We start from the raw sequence: 17,718 nt of genomic DNA, 5'->3' as shown, positions 1-17,718 counted from the left end.
CAAACCATGAAAGAGTTTTGCGAATAGTGATATAGTAAACTGATACACCTAAAAGCAAGAAGGACTGAAGCCGAGATCGTATGGGTTCTTTGGCAGAAACTGCCTGAGGATTCTAAACGATATGTTGGGAGTACCCACAGAAGTTTTTCTGCGTTCTTGGAAAAGGGTAGAGGATGAAGATCACTGGCGAAGAAATCGCGAGACCCGTCCCTACAATAACAACAATTATTTGCGAGAAAGTAATGAGCAAAACGAACGACCTGAAAACGATAGATTTCGTGTAAACACGATTCAAAGAGGTCGTGCGAGAGGTAGGGGAAATTGTACGACGCGCGGCAGAGGATACATGGCGCGGAATTTCCAAAATAGAGACGAAATGGAAAACTGAAAACCGCGTGTGTTACGGGCCGGATTCACGCGGAAACCGGTTTTGGGTTCAAAGAAAAGATGTCAAATAATAGATTCGAGAAGGAAAGATGCAAAATACGGGGCAGGAAGGTTAAGGACGCGCCTATGAAAGACGGGCGCGGAGTGATACATAGTGGCGTTCCTAGTGCAAACTCACGTGACCGTTCGTGCTCGGGCCAGCGCTTGCTGGAGCACCGTACATTGCACTTGCCAGCACACACAAATGGCAGACGTCAGAACAAGATGGCTGCCGTAGAGAGAAACAGAAGAGGCGGGAACGGACACTTCCGTTGGCCGGTTTCAGTAGTAAATGAATGTAAAAATGGAAATAAAGTTAATATGTCATATGATAAGGATAACTTAGTATCGGAATCGTGCGAAAAGGCAACACTTCCGTTGGCCGGTTTCAGTAGTAAATGAATGTAAAAATGGAAATAAAGTTAATATGTCATATGATAAGGATAACTTAGTATCGGAATCGTGCGAAAAGGCAATATTAAAGAATGAAAGGGAGCCAGAAAAGGCGAGTGAAAAGGGGAATATTTGTACTGTTAATGATGTGTATGAGGTAAAAGACGTAGATGTGGGGGAGGTTATGATGAGTAAAGAGGAAAGGAAGGTAGAATACGCCACGCAAAAGACGTGTGCCCAATTAATAATGGGTGAAAGTGATGTAAAGGAGGACGTTAATGAACATGACATTATAAGCAGTGCAGTTGAAGTTATTGCTGATTGAAACGTGTTTTGTGGTTCCAATGGAGAATGGCGTAGTAGGAATTTCGCACGATTATTTGGAACTGATAGTAAGGAAAAAAATGAAATGAAGGTTATCGAAGTATATGACGATTATACTAAGTATGAAGTTAAGGCTGAAATCGTTCAAAGTGATACAACAGAAGTGCATGAGTCTCCAAACGATGTGCATTGTGTGGAAAATGAGTCGAAAAACGAAGTGACTGAAACATCTAGTGATAATCTGCTCCACTATTTAAGGGTTGCTTTCTTGCTCGAATCTGATGACGAAAATGAAATCAGTGACAGTTCAGATGATGAAGGGTATACGAATACAGATAAGAATGAATATACCAACTTTCCCTATTGTGCAAAAGTCGGGTACATAAGTGAATCTGATAGTGAGGAAGAGAGTAGTGATGACTCCAGTGAAGATGAAATTTTAGGTGTAAACGAAAGTGAATATTCTTTTACTGAAAGAGGGTATGAGAAAATTAGTGACTTTTTACCAAAGCAAGGTACAGAAAGTGAAACTGGGCCAAAACCGAACGAATTAATCTGTAATGTAACACAGGGGCAGAATTTGCAGGAACCTCCAGATAATACTATACTGGGGCAGGCATTAACAAATGTTTTGAATAAGTGTGAAGTACAGGAACAAAAAGAACTGCCTGATAAAATAAGAGCAGAACAGGAGATGTTGTGCCTTGCTAAAGAGTTTGAAATTCCAAAACCTAAAATGCCACCTGATGAAACAAAACGTTGGCAAGATCTGACTAGCTTAGTGAAAGATGTAGGAAACAGGAGGCCTAAAAAGCCACCAGACTTAGTAACTGTTTTATGAACCATAAGAGACTGCCTTGTTAATAAAGAGACTGGGGGGCAGGCTGATGTATGTACATACACTGTTAATATAATGCATGACTTTAGTATTATTGTATCTGAGTGTTACCTGAAAGTGAATTATTGTTCTGTGGATCTTGAGGCCTGTGGGAGGTTGTTGCTTATTTACTGTAGTGTACTGTTTGACTTTCCTTTGGAAATGTTTATTTTCAATTAAATACTTATTGCTGCCAGTCTAATTATGAAGATAGGGGCATGTAGTGTAAGAAACCTGAAAATTTTATGAATAATGATGCTTACGGTAACATTATGAAAGTGCAAAGAACTCCATAAGATAATAATTAATGTCTAATATACTTAAACATCAGAAAGGGCTCATTTTTGCAGAATGTTTGTTCAATTAAAGGTAAATGTCCTCAGATGAGGGTTGTTGTAGCCTCAGGGGACATGCACTCTTTGCATTGTCAGGTGCCTGACGAGCACCAGGGACCCGAGTCGTTGCTAGCACTACTTCCGTTTCTCTTCGTGCTGCCAACCTTCCTCTTCATCATTCTGAAATTTTACTATCTTCTTTCCTTCTTCTCTATTACAATAAATTGAAAAGTGTAGAAATAGTGTAAGATCTGTGTATTGTTTGTGGACAAGTAAATGAATAATTAAATTGGGTACACTAGAAAATGACCAAAAATAATGAAAGTATAGTGGGAATTGTAATGGAAATATGTAATGGAAAAGTAATTGGAAAGAGAAATATGGATGAAAAAAGGTAAGACTACTGAAAACAAGGTAAATGAATACAATAATATGACTAAATGTAAATGTTTTTGAAAATAGGGGTAAATATGGTGTTGAAAAACTGTATGTTGTTTAAAATTGAGGAGCTAAACCTGACTAATGTCTGGAAAGTGGATGTGAGATTTATGTGTTTAGTGCCACAAAAAGTTGGCAGAAATCACTTGCAGTAGGATGTAAAATTATGGTTCTGAGCTTGACATATCTGATGACCTAAATGTGTAGTTAAACTTGATAATGACTTTAAAAGAAATATTACTGAGTAAGAAAATGGGGAGAAAAACTACAAATCTGGGACTCTCAAATAACTCCTGAACATTGTCATTATACCAAAAATGTCATTTAAAATTTACTTGGTTAATGTATATGTCACCTGATTTGGTCATGGTGTAAAGAAATGATTTTGTTGCCAGTGTCTAATTACTGTTTCAAAGTGACAGGTATCATGTTTTATACCACTATTGTAATTGGTAACAAAGATATGACATAAACATGAAAAAACCTGGAAATGATGTCAATAAACTGCTCAAAAATATGTTATTGGGCAGCAAAACAATACAAAAGAATAAAAATGCTGTGGTCCTAAAGCTGAGGGCTACCCCAATGTGCTATGTGAGCAGTAGCCGAAGGACTGGCCATTGTGGGGCAAGAAGTTGATAAGTGGTCACGAACTGCCAAACATAGAGGATGAGGCAGTGTATTAATTTAAAAATGTGTCTTTTAGTGTTCTTAATCTAAATTGTGTATTTGTGCCAAAATGTTTACATACAAAGACTGCCAAACCAATAATGGGCATAATGTGTAACATGCACTGCTAGTGCTGAGGCAAGCAGTGAACTAAGTCAGGTTTTTTGAGCAATATGTTATGAACTGACTATTCTTACTGAAGTCAGTGAAAAGTTATTATAAAATATATATGCATTCTTATTTAAATGGATGTAGATATTTTTGATATTAGGTTTTTTTAAATAACTTAAAGTTCTGGACTGCCTTGTTTTAAAACACAGCAGTGATGATTAAAGATAGGCTCTGAATATGTTAGTGAGTTTATGTGCAACAAATATTTTGGACTGCTATTAATGAAGAGCAGCTTTAAAGTTAATTATTTTGAAAAAACCTTGCAAAGTTACTTTGGTATTTAAAGAGTCAGTTGGAAAAAGGTTCTCATAGTTGTTTGTGTAAATATTTGTGCATATCTGGATGCAAACTGAAATTTTCAATATTTCATTAATTGCTGAACCTTGCAAAAGGTTCTGTGATCATGAGCATGCTTGGGTGTCTCTGAAATTAACATTCTTTAAAAAATATTGAAAGACAAATTTCTGCTTTGTCAAGTTAAAATGTTTTGTGCTATTGTATATGTGATTACTTTTTTTATTTTATTTGAAATCTGTACCTATTTTACTGATGTGAAGATTATTTTGTGTACTGTTTGTCTGTTATTTGAACTGTATGAGTATTAAATGAACATGCTTAAAGATATCTAGTGTCACGATGAAAATTAGTTTCCTTAAACCAGCGTGAAAATGAAAATTAGTGTAAATGCCTTATTTAGGAAAATGTTTTGGAAGAAATGTATGCAATTTCTTAGTGTATATACTGTATATTTGTAATATATATGTATATTTTTTTCCCAACTGAAGTTGGATGGAATAATTTATTTTTTCCGCAGCCAACACCACTTAGGTGTTATGGATGTTTCCTTGAAGTATCCCTGACGGGAAACTTCAACGAAACATGGGGCATGTGTAACACCATAGCTCTAATGCTGTACTGATTTGTTTTGCTTTTGTTTCATTTAACGTCACTGAGCTTCTGTAAATGTGTTTGATTGAACAGATAACGCAAAATTGTATACTCTTTTCTTTGGCAAACCTTTGATGTAATTTGATTCAGTGCAAAGTAGTGTATCTGTAATTTAAAATCTTTGTCCCATTTGGAGGGAACAAAGCTTACAATATATAATTGTAAATTCTGTGTGAATAATTTTTTGTAGAAGTGTCAATATGTGAAAATGTTCTGTTTTATTTAATGTATTTGGTTGCTGTTATGTAAATTGCTGATCCTCACTTAGGGTTCTCAGTTATTCTGTATAGAAAAGATGTAGTGGTTCCCCTCAGGAACGGAACTGTGTAGCGCGCGCAAATGTTGGTTGGCCTAGGTAGGAAAGGTGGAACTGATAGTCAGTTGGGGACGAGCTACGAGTCGGGGACGAGCTATGAGTTGGAGATGAGCTACGAGTCGGTGCACTGCTATGTAAAAGATGCATATTATGCTGGTTCCAGGAGAGGCTTTTCCTGCCGCTTTCAAATGCCTCGAAAGAATGGATAAATAGCTGGAAATATTCTGGGATTTGTATCAATCATCGCCACCAAGAAATGACAGAGTCCAGCAATTCTACCTGCAATTCCACCTAACAGCATGCAGTTGCCACCACATTGCGCTATCATTACATCGGAATACTACAATGATGTACAGTGAAGGATCAGTTTAATGGATGTGTTAGTGTGCTCAAATATAAGGTAATTTATATATGAATTTATGTACCTACCCTGATTTTTCTCCTCATCATAACACCTCTTAGGTTCCTCTCCGTTTGAGCTAAAGTGATATCCGAGTGTCCTTACTAAAAGAACATTAAAGCCCAGTATTTTGCTCATTAATGCCTCTTCAACATAGTAAAAAGAAAGTTAAAGTTAATGTGGCAAGATTGTGAGTTAAAGTAAATGTTGTTTGCTGAAAATATTCCTATTAAAACTGCTTATTAAAGTGCTGTTGCCAACTTCAAAATTAAAAGTTCTTAAGACTGAGGCTTATAAAGTTGTCTGTAGTAAATTCTAAAAGGTGAGTCAGTTTCTTGCAATTTTGTCAACATTATGTTTCGCTGTAGGAAAAGTGGGAAACTGCAATAGTAGAAAACTATATGTTCATGATTGCTAAGTGTTTGTCTCTCTTGTGTATTGGAAGTGCATATTAATAGTATAACAAGATACACAGTTTGTCTATTGTATTAATGCGAGGTAACAAGTAACGGAAAGACCACTAATTAGTAAAACCATAAATTCTTTAAGCCCTGAAAGTAATAGTGTGTTTCGCTATCTCTTATAATTTTGCAAATAGTTTGTGCTGCTCCAGTTGTTAGCTTCAATTTTACCGTAAACATATGTATGTGTCAGAGTTCACTGCACCCGCGTGTGACAAAGTATAGGTTGTGTTTATCCATTAAAGTTACTAATAACTGTTTTCTTGAACGAGAATGTTAATCATTCTCTTGCCTAGTTAGGCTGGCGACCGTTTTCTTTATCAGTTAAACAGTGCAGATAGGCAAAATTTTGTTCGTACTGTTCAAATATTTACGTAATTCTGACTTTCATTTCCGATAAGCCACCTCCGTTAGTCATAACACGATCAACTTAACAAAATTCCTCTCAGGGGGTAACACTGCTCTGTTTCTTTATACCATTATTACTCCAACAAAATAATTCTGTTTTGCAAATTGCCTCCAGTTTCGAGGTTATGGTATAGCAGTAGTAGACAGGAGTGTTATAAGTTGATATGTTACGTTGCATCGATGCAGAGCACAAGCGCTGTGATCGTTGGAGATAAAGGTACAGAGGATGTTGGATTTTGAAAATATGATTTCTTAAAGATTAATTTCAGAGGTGTGAAGATTTATAGGTATTGTTATTACTGAATAACTTGCCTAAGTGTAATTTAAAATGTTTATGGAAGACATATAGCTTTACTGGGATTTTTCTTTACTGGTTTCTATTGCCACAGGTAAACGAGTAAATCTGTTAGGGTCAGTTAAATCACTGACTGTCGTGTGTTGCATTTTAAAATTATCAGGTTTCAGTTTAAGTAAACATCACTTCAGATTTCATTTATTATGCAGACATTCTCATTTTACAGTGCAGTATTACGTTTGCGTGTGTGTTATCTAACGATTCGAATTTTCTTTAGTGACTTTGTGCTCGCAGATTCATAGGTTTTATAGAACCGTTTTTGATTATTTGTTCTTTAAAATTGGATTTGAAATTTTATATAGCATTTTTATTCTGTTAGTTTTGTATGCTGGAACACAGTTAAGCACTATCCACTGCGCTACCTTCTACAGTTTCAAAGGACAGCTTATTTAATTTTTAGTTTTATGTTTTATGATTATTATCGTAAGAGTTATTTCAAATACAGTTTTACAGTGTCAGAGAGTTTTAGCGACTCATTTATTCAAATAATGCCATTACCCAACATGCATTTTTCAGGATTACAACGCACACACACGAAGTTTAGGAATAGAAAACCTCTTCAACTCCGTACAGTTACAGTTCATAATATTCACTACATATTCATTTTTATACGGAAAATTTGCAAGTGGTCCGTTGAAGCCGATTGAAAACAGCGCACCTTTCTGAGTGTAGGTGTAGGGACACAACGGAAACTACGGGGTGTCGGCACGGCAGAACGCCAGCACCAGAACACCGACAGGGGAAGATTGCAGCTCGCTGTGGGCACTGTCGCAACACCTCACCGCGTACTATGCTGCATTACCCGCCCGAAAATCTGACAACCACTGGAATACGAAATTGGCAAATCACAATCCGGCATTTAAATTGCGTATGTGCTGTTTACTTTAAAAAAATGATATTATATTCATGACATACCGGCAAAGAGGTCTCTCATTCATCATGTGACATGATGACATCGATTACTTTCAGATTCTCAGTTAATTTAGAAACAAGATTAAAAGCTTGAGTAGTGAATTACGTTCCCGATTGGCTGACACAAACGTAGCTTGTGCAAGTCTGTCCGGAGACGAGAGAGATCGAAGAATGTTACTTTTTCTTCGGCACTCTGGAGGGGAGGGCAGAAGACTTCGTGATCGAGAGGATTGAGTGTATGATGAACATCTCTGACGAGATGTTTTATACTCATAACCTTGCTCGGTCGGGTTTGGGTCTCCCTCTCCCAGATTCTGTTCGTGGCATGGCTGTACTAACGGAAAAAACCGCAGCATCAAAAATGTCGGGCGAATTTTAGTACCAGCAGATGTCCCTCTCGAAAATAATCAACTTTGATTTCTATACATTTTTTCGTGTGAAGCTTATTTTTCGAGTTATTCTGGTTTGTCAACTTAAAATTTACACCCTGTATATACAGGATGATTTTTTTCACCGTGTACAAACTCTAGAGATTGGTCGATGAGAGGATACGGAACTTATGTCCGAAAATGCATGATTTCTAAGCTAGAGACCATTTGTTCAATCATACATTGCTACAGAGACTATGGTTTAATAAGCAATATACCATGCAACCACATTTACAGTATGTATGGTTTCCTCCTAGAGAGTGGTACTGTTCCTCATACGTCATGTCCCAGTGCCTTTCCTGCGATAGTAATTGGTAATGTTGTGTCCGATTCCTGAAAGACCTGAGTCGAAACAAGGCCCCCGGAGTAGACAACATTCCATTGGAACTACTGACGGCCTTGGGAGAGCCAGTCCTGACAAAACTCTACCATCTGGTGAGCAAGATGTATGAAACAGGCGAAATACCCTCAGACTTCAAGAAGAATATAATAATTCCAATCCCAAAGAAAGCAGGTGTTGACAGATGTGAAAATTACCGAACAATCAGTTTAATAAGCCAAAGCTGCAAAATACTAACACGAATTCTTTACAGACGAATGGAAAAACTAGTAGAAGCCGACCTCGGGGAAGATCAGTTTGGATTCCGTAGAAATACTGGAACACGTGAGGCAATACTGACCTTACGACTCATCTTAGAAGAAAGATTAAGGAAAGGCAAACCTACGTTTCTAGCATTTGTAGACTTAGAGAAAGCTTTTGACAATGTTGACTGGAATACTCTCTTTGAAATTCTAAAGGTGGCAGGGGTAAAATACAGGGAGCGAAAGGCTATTTACAATTTGTACAGAAACCAGATGGCAGTTATAAGAGTCGAGGGACATGAAAGGGAAGCAGCGGTGGGGAAGGGAGTAAGACAGGGTTGTAGCCTCTCCCCGATGTTATTCAATCTGTATATTGAGCAAGCAGTAAATGAAACAAAAGAAAAATTCGGAGTAGGTATTAAAATCCATGGAGAAGAAATAAAAACTTTGAGGTTTGCCGATGACATTGTAATTCTGTCAGAGACAGCAAAGAACTTGGAAGAGCAGTTGAACGGAATGGATGTTATCTTGAAGGGAGGATATAAGATGAACATCAACAAAAGCAAAACGAGGATAATGGAATGTAGTGGAATTAAGTCGGGTGATGCTGAGGGAATTAGATTAGGAAATGAGACACTTAAAGTAGTAAAGGAGTTTTGCTATTTCGGGAGCAAAATAACTGATGATGGTCGAAGTAGAGAGGATATAAAATGTAGACTGGCAATGGCAAGGAAAGCGTTTCTGAAGAAGAGAAATTTGTTAACATCGAGTATAGATTTAAGCGTCAGGAAGTCATTTCTGAAAGTATTTGTATGGAGTGTAGGCATGTATGGAAGTGAAACATGGACGGTAAATAGTTTGGACAAGAAGAAAATAGAAGCTTTCGAAATGTGGTGCTACAGAAGAATGCTGAAGATTAGATGGGTAGATCACATAACTAATGAGGAAGTATTGAATAGGATTGGGGAGAAGAGAAATTTGTGGCACAACTTGACCAGAAGAAGGGATCGGTTGGTAGGACATGTTCTGAGGCATCAAGGGATCACCAGTTTAGTATTGGAGGGCAGCGTGGAGGGTAAAAATCGTAGGGGGAGACCAAGAGATGAATACACTAAGCAGATTCTGAAGGATGTAGGTTGCAGTAGGTACTGGGAGATGAAGAAGCTTGCACAGGATAGAGTAGCATGGAGAGCTGCATCAAACCAGTCTCAGGACTGAAGACCATAACAACAACAGTGTCCGATTCACTTCTCTTGCTGACTCACGTTGTAATAGATGTGGTACAGCATTGTACACAATCGTTCTGTCTTCGAATCGAGAGCTTGCTGACATGGTGTTTACTTACGGAAAGGCAAATGGCAACACGGGCGGGCGGCAAGGGTGTACCAGGAGACCTACCCCGCCAACAACAACCACAGCATCCAATGTTTGCAACAGTATTCCGCCGTTTGTCTGAGACAGGGTCGTTTCAGGAAGCAGGAAATGATGAAGGTAGTACCCGAAATGTTCGGGCACCAGACTCGGAGGAAAATGTGATTAACAACGTGGAAGGTGACAGGGGTGTCAGTACCAGGCAGTTGGCCCGCAAGTATAGTGTAAGCCAGACGACCGTGCGACATTCTCCACGACAGTTGTTACTGCCCTTATCATTTAAAGCGTGTGAAGGGCTTACTAGTGACAGACTTCCCACACAGGGAGCAGCCACATCACAGGTTTCTTCACCAGGCAACGACGATTCTGGACTTTGTGTCATTCTACTCGCAGATGAAGCAACATTTACGCGGAGTGATGTCTTCAATTTTAATAACAGTCATCTGTGGAATAGCATGAAGAACCACCATGGTATGGTGACAGCGAATCATCAGCATCGACGGAGCCGGAATGTGAGGGCCGGAATAATTGGCGACCGTATTTTGGAACCAGTCTTCCTTCCACGTCACCTAATACGTCGGAACTATCGGCGTTTCTTGCTGGTGACTCTGCTCCTCCGCTGGAACAAGTATCATTGATGATTCGAAGGGTTATGTGGCCGCTACATGATGGTGCTCCCGCCCACGTAGACTTCAACACCCGGACGCATCTCTATCGTGTCTTCACTGGTCGATGAATCGGACGAGGGGCCTGCTCGTTCGCCTGATCTCAACCCGTGCGATTTCTGATGATGTGGAGACACTGGAGCAGTGTATTCATTCTGCCTTTGACAGTGTTCGGATGCAGCCTGGCCGATGTGACCGTGTGAGACAGAACAGGCTACGGCGCGTGCATGCATGCGTTGCGACACATGGAAAGCATTTTCAAGACATACTGTAACTGTGGCTGCATGGTGCAGCGCGTATTAGACTGTAGTGTCTTTAACAACGTATGTTTGAATAAATTGTCCCTAGCATGGGAACCAAGCATTTCCGGACGTAACTTCCTTATACCATTTTTGCTTCTTATCCTCTCATCGATCAATCCCTAGAGTTTGTATAGGATGGAAAAAATCATCCTGTTTATAAATTTTTGTAACCATTACTCTTTCAAGAGAGATCTCAAATACCAGTCCGCTTCCCCCCCCCCCCCTTCCTCTCCCTCCAAACGCCCGATTTTTTTAAAGAAACCCCTCATGTATAGAACAGCTTCAGACGTCTTATTACTTTTGAAATAAATTCATAAGTTAATATTTGATGTTAAGTATGTAAGATCTTTACGCTTGAAGACACACAATTTGCAGTGGTAAATGTGAATACTGTCTGCAAAATGTGGTGCTAAAAGAGTTACTAGTAAAGATGTAGTAAATTAAATCGTCATGCCTGATGCCGAACCCTTACTGCGTGAATAGCGAAAATCTAGTAAGCGATCAATTTTTTATTCCTTTTTATTATTTTGTGGCGGGTGTCAGTTAGAAAACGTTTCGAAGAGGTCTGATATTATGTCTAAAATGTGTTGAAAGTTCCAGTGAGGTCCCATTCTCAATTAAAGGGTGAGAACAGTCTGGATTTTTTGCGCGGCGTGAATTACACTGCCTCAAGACGTACAGATATTTTCTAATAGTAGCCTTACAGAGTTAATGCATAAACGTAAGATCATACTACTTAATGACTAGATTGTGACATCATTTTTAGTGTTTAAATACCGTCAATAATTATATGAAATACTGAAAATAGAACTTGTGTTGCCCCCAGAAGCCCTTAGATATGCATCCTGCAACTGGCATGTTTGATCGCTTTAGTGATATATATTATGTAAATATAGTGTTATTATTAACGTCAAATCATCACCTTCCCAAATGTTACATAAACATAAGATCAAGAAAAATCGCAGAACTTAATGTAAGGTTTAGATTTTTTCCCTTACAAAATTTAGTATTAACAACCGAAATAAACACAGATAACAAAAGGTCCTAGTTGACGGACAGCCCACTCCTTCGATAACATTTCCAATCTATTCCCTTGTGGGCACAGTATTGCTGTGTCCCAATTTAGAAGACAAAGGAAAAAATTAATTAATAAATTCAACACCCCAATCACTACCTCACTTCAGTGTCGTGCTGTGGTTGCTGGTCCTACACCCTCCCACTCGTTTGTTTGGCGTTGGTGTGACTCCCCATCACTAATTGGCTCGGCCGCCACGCGTCCATGTGTCTATAACTACTTGGTGGCACCAAAGCTTTACTTCGAAGCCGGTAGCGCAATAAATAAGAAATTACTAGCAAGAGAAGCGGAATTTTTATTTAATTAACATATATGTTCCTCAGTTGCAGATATTCGCCTGATAAAATGTCTTTTAGAATTTTTATTACCAGTTCCAGCTGAGTTAGACCACTTTGTTTCAACACTGAAATACTTTTGCTACCACTGGTGTCAGCCGATGAGTGTCATTACAGACTACTAAATCTGACCTATGCTGTGTTACTCATTAAATAGTATAACAGATTACTGACTTCTATGACAAAATGCAGAGTTTTTGTAAAGCGGACATTTGTTGATCCGATAATTCCTTCAGAAATTTGATAGCATGATAAACATGAGATTTGGACGAATCTACATACTCCATTAATTGATATGGAAACCAAGAATAAGCTGAACGTCTAACACCATGGATCTAATGCTTTATTGATTTATTTTGCTTTTGTTTTATTTAATGTTAGATCGTTGAGCCTCTGTAAATGTTGTTTGATTGAATCGATAACATAAAATTATATACTCCTTTCTTTGTAAAATCTTTTATGTCATGGTTTGATTCTGTGCAATGTAGTATATCTGTCATTTAAATTCTTTGTCTCAATTGGAGGGAGACTAAACTTACTGTATACATGTGGAATTCTGGTGAATAATTTTTTGTAGAAATATGTGCAAATGTTCTGTTTTACATAAAATGTCTTTTTGCTGTTATGTAAATTGCTGACCTTCACTTAGGGTTCTTAATTATGTCAAGGTGTTGTCGTTCCCCTCGGTAACGGAACTGTGTAGCGCGCGCAAATTGTGGTTGGCCTAGGTAGAAAAGGTGGAACAAGGGTCAGTCGGGGACGAGCTACCAAACTGTTCACTACCGATGTAAAAGTTGTATATTATGCTGGTTCCGAGAGAGGCTTTTCCTGCCGCTTTCCAATGCCTCCGATGGATGGATAGAGAGCCGGAGCTATTCTGGAATTGATGTCTATCATTGCCACCAAGAAGTGACAGAGTCCGGCAATTCTACCTGCAAATCCACCTACCAACATGCAATCGCCACCACATTGCGCAATCTCTGTAACGGAACACTATAATAATGTACAGTGAAGGATCAGCTCATTGGGTGTTTTAGGGTGCACAAATATAAGGTAACTTATAACTGAATTCATGTAGCTACCTCGATTTTTTTCTATCACAACACCTCTCAGGTTCCTCTCCATTTGAACTATGATTACCGAGTGTATTTTGTGGAAAAATGAAAGCCTCAAAGTCAGACAGTTAATTAAATAATGTTGTTTGATCTTTGATAATAAGGGAATATTCAGATTTACTGTGGCTTTAGTGAAATTGTGGGAGGCAGTAAATGTAGTTTTGTGAAGTTTCAAAGTCACTTATTTAATCATTTATTTGAAAATAGAAGACTGTGGTAATAAAGACAACTTGCTATTTCTTTTAAAAATTAAAAGTTCTTAAGACTGAGGCTTATAAAATTTTGGTTAGTAAATGATCACTTTGCTGCCTGTTGTAGATCGCAGAAGGTGAGTCAGTATCTTACAAATATGTTAATTTTGTGTCTCGCTGTAGTGAAAGTGGAAAACTGCACTTGTGGGAAGTTATATGTTCATGTTCGCTAAGTGTTTGACTCTCTTGTGTATTGGAAGTGCAAAATAATAGTATAACAGGATCCACAGTTTGTCTATTGTACTAATGCTAGGTAACAAGTAACGGGAAGATCACTATTTATGAAATCAATAATTTCTTTATTCAAAAGACAGTGATAAGTAACCTGTTAGTGAATTCCATTTAACTTTTATTCTAAATAGAATAGTATTTAGTTGAGAGGTGTTTAACCTGTGACCAGTTCATAATTTTGCAGTGAACTACATTTATAACTTTATGTCGGCTAGGAAAATGTTTGAACAATAATACTGAACTTATGTCCAATTGATGATTCTGCAGTTAATATTAATAGTAGTGTTATAAAGACCATTCAGTTTGAATAAGCCCTGAAAGTAAAAGTGTGTTCCGTTATCTGTTATATTTATGCAAATAGTCTGTCTTGCACTGTCAGCTTCCAATCTTACCGTGAACATATGCAGGTTCAAGAGTTCATTGCACTCGCGTGTGGCAAAATATAGGTTGTGTTTGCCCAGTTAAAGTTACTCATACTTATTTTCTTAAACAAGAATGTCAATAATTATCTTGCCTAATTAGGCTGGCGACCGTTTTCCTTACTCTTTGAACAGTGTAGATAGGTAAAATATTGTTTGTTACTGTTTAAATATTTACGTAATTCTGACTTTCACTTCCGATAAGCCACCTCCGTTAGGTACAACACGGTCAACATAACAAAATACCTCTCAGAGGGTAACACTGCTCTGTTGCGTTATGCCATAATTGCTTTAATAAGATAGTTTTGTTTCACAACCTGCTTCCAACTTTAAGGTTATGGTACAGCAGTAGCAGACGGGTGTTATACGTGGCTTCTCCGTGACAGGACTGATTTGTTCTGTAGGGGCACAGTACGTAACAAGCCAAACTTGGTATTTGATCGTACAAGCTACGTAAATGCTGCTGCAGTATTATAAACGAATCTCAGAATGATCTTAGAACGCGTATGTCACTTGTCTACTATTCCACACATCCTGTAGGTGAAAATTGTAATGCGACGAATAGCGTGTTCTCACATTCGCCTTGGAATTCAGCGTTTTACATCACCTCTCTATTAGGTTAATGCCGCGTTAACTGCCTCTTCAACCTGTCCACCTGTGTGTTACTTCTCATTTGCTCCTGCGAACGTGTCCTCTGGCTAACATCAGTTTACCTCTTATTTACTCCTCTGATTTTCGATTAGATTTCTTTGCGTTTACAACTCCGTATAAATCCTTTACTTCCTTGATATTACCTCTATTTCATCTGACCACTTCAGCAATTTTCCTCTACTAAGACACAGTCTTCTGTGACAAAAACTCATTCTCTGATATTATGTTACTCGTAAAGACTAAAATTTAGGCGGTCCCCAATCCTTAGAGTCAAAATTCTCTGGGGGACTCTTTCTGCAGGCTGCATAAGCGACACTGTATTTTTTGTTCTTGAAGCCTTCAGCTTTCTCATGCTTTGTCAACAAATTGATTTTGTCAATCGACATATCGCTTTCGCAACAACGTTACATAGGTCACTAACATTACCACACTCACAAATTAAACTCTTCCCAGCCTTTGTCTATAGGAAGCTACATTGCTCTGCAAAACCAAAGAACGTAACCAAAGAAAGTAACATAAAACATTAACAAGTCGGTGGAAATCAGTGAAAGTACAAGAAGTGTTACCCGAGGTCTCCCTTAGTGCACCTATAGATGAATGTGACATGGCGTGAGATTAGCGGGGCTATCCCCGCAACACGAGGCAGTTGAAACAGAGGGAATATACAGTGTGTGCCGATCAGCGAGCGGTACGTTGCACTCTGATAGTGTTCTTCACAACAACATTGGCCGTAGACAACATTTTCATTAGTAAAATTAAAGCAATAACAGTCCTCCGCCGCAAAAATTAAGTCTTTTGACGTGGTTTCGGCACTACTGTGAGTGCCTTCATCAGAAGTAAAATATTCAAACTGGCCCCGAACATAAGTACAAAAATTATGGGAAATTTTTTTTATATAAGTGCAAGTACTGACTAACAGTACAAGAAAGAAACAGTACATGTAACGTATAAAATAAATATCAAGCCATAAAGCTCTAGTCACAAAATTTTTAAAACAATATATATCCAAGGCAAGACACTATGCGTGGCTCACACATATCCCTCAATTTAACCGTCTTGACTTGACGCTTACAGTAGAAGAATATGAAATCTCATTCAATGTTTTTCGTAAGTAAACATATACTGATCAGATCGTACCTGGGTGTTCCATGCACCCACAGTCTCATAAAAACGCTTTCTTTCACTCTGCAATTCATGAAGCTACTTCTATTCCATTCTCAAAAGAAAAATTCGGTGAAGAAATTATTTAATCAAAACGATAGCAGTTAATAACGAATATGAACCTGGTATAGTGGATGATATCCTTAAAAAGAAAACTGTTAAAAGAGTTACTACACGTGGCACCTCTGTCATTGAATCCAACCCAAAAAAGTGTTTTTTCTATTCCTCCCTTGGGGCCCATCTCCTATAAGATTCAACGCCTTCTTCGTAATAAATGCAACTATAATTTCGCCTTTTCAACGAATAATAGTTAAAAAAATTATTCCTAATTTAAAATCGACTCGTTCCCTTTGGAAAACTTTGGCGTCTATAAGATTTTCTGCGACACCTGCTCTTCTTACTACATAGGACAAACAAGATGTGCCTTTACAGTCTGATACAAAGAACATCTTTTAAGAAAAAATGGCACTTCCACCAAAAATTCGTCTTTTGCTGACCCCCTTTTGACTGCAGGTCACGCGCCTAAACCTGTTCACGATATCAACATTTTGCACACCGAGATGAAAGGGCGTAGATTAGATATTCTCGAAGAATTACATATTTTTAAACATCTTTCTCCAAATGATGGCCTCATTCTTAACAAGCAGTTACAATTACGTAATAATAACATTTTCAACGGTTTCTTGTAATGTTATTCAATACTTACTCTTATACACACATCAAAAAAAGTTTTGCATCCCCTCGGCTCCGAGAGTTCCGGAACCTGTACAAAAGAATTGGAGTAGGGATCAACATAAAAATCATTTCCGCCCTTTTTATTGCTCATGAAAACTACACATTGCATGCTGTACCAACATACAGTGAGACCTTCAGAGGTGGTGGTCCAGATTACTGTACACATAGGTACCTCTAATACACAGTGGCACGTCCTCTTTCATTGATGCATGCCTTTATTCGTCATGGCACACTATCGTCAAGTTCATCACGGCACTGTTGGTCCACATCGTCCCATTCCTCATCGTCGATTCGGCGTCGATCCCCTAAAGTGGTTGATGGATCACGTCGTCCATAAACAGTTCTTTTCAGTCAATCCCACGTATGTTCTATAGGGTTCATGTCTGGAGAACCTGCTGGCCACTCTAGTCGAGCGACGTTGTTATCCTGAAGGAAGTCATTCACAAGAAGTGCACGATGGGGACGGGAATTGTCGTCCATGAAGACGAATGCCTCGCCAACATTATGGCGATATGGTTGCACTATTTCACGGAGGATGGCATTCACGTATCGTACAGTAGTTACGGCGTCTTCCATGGCCACCAGCGGCGGGAACCTGCACATTGCTGCACTCGCTGGACAGTGCGTCTAAGGGATGCAGCAAGACCGGTTACCTACAAACATGTCTACGACGATTGTCTGGTTGAAGGCAAATGCGACACGCGTCGTTGGCGAGAATGTGATGCCAATCCGCGCTGCATGGACCTCGCCATGGACGTCGGGAGTGAAGTTACGCATCATGCAGCCTATTGCGCACAGTTTGAGTCGTAACACGACGTCCTGTGGCTGCACGGAAAGCATTATTCAACATGGTGGCGTTGTTGTCAGGGTTCCTCCGAGGCATATTCCGTAGGTAGCGGTCATCCAATGCAGTAGCAGCCCTTGGGCGGCCTGAGCGAGGCATGTCATCGACAGTTCCTGTCTC

Source organism: Schistocerca cancellata, chromosome 2 (assembly GCF_023864275.1).
Source record: "Schistocerca cancellata isolate TAMUIC-IGC-003103 chromosome 2, iqSchCanc2.1, whole genome shotgun sequence".
Taxonomy (NCBI): domain Eukaryota; kingdom Metazoa; phylum Arthropoda; class Insecta; order Orthoptera; family Acrididae; genus Schistocerca; species Schistocerca cancellata.
The sequence above is the reverse complement of the archived record's forward strand: the minus strand, read 5'-3'. Positions refer to the sequence as shown.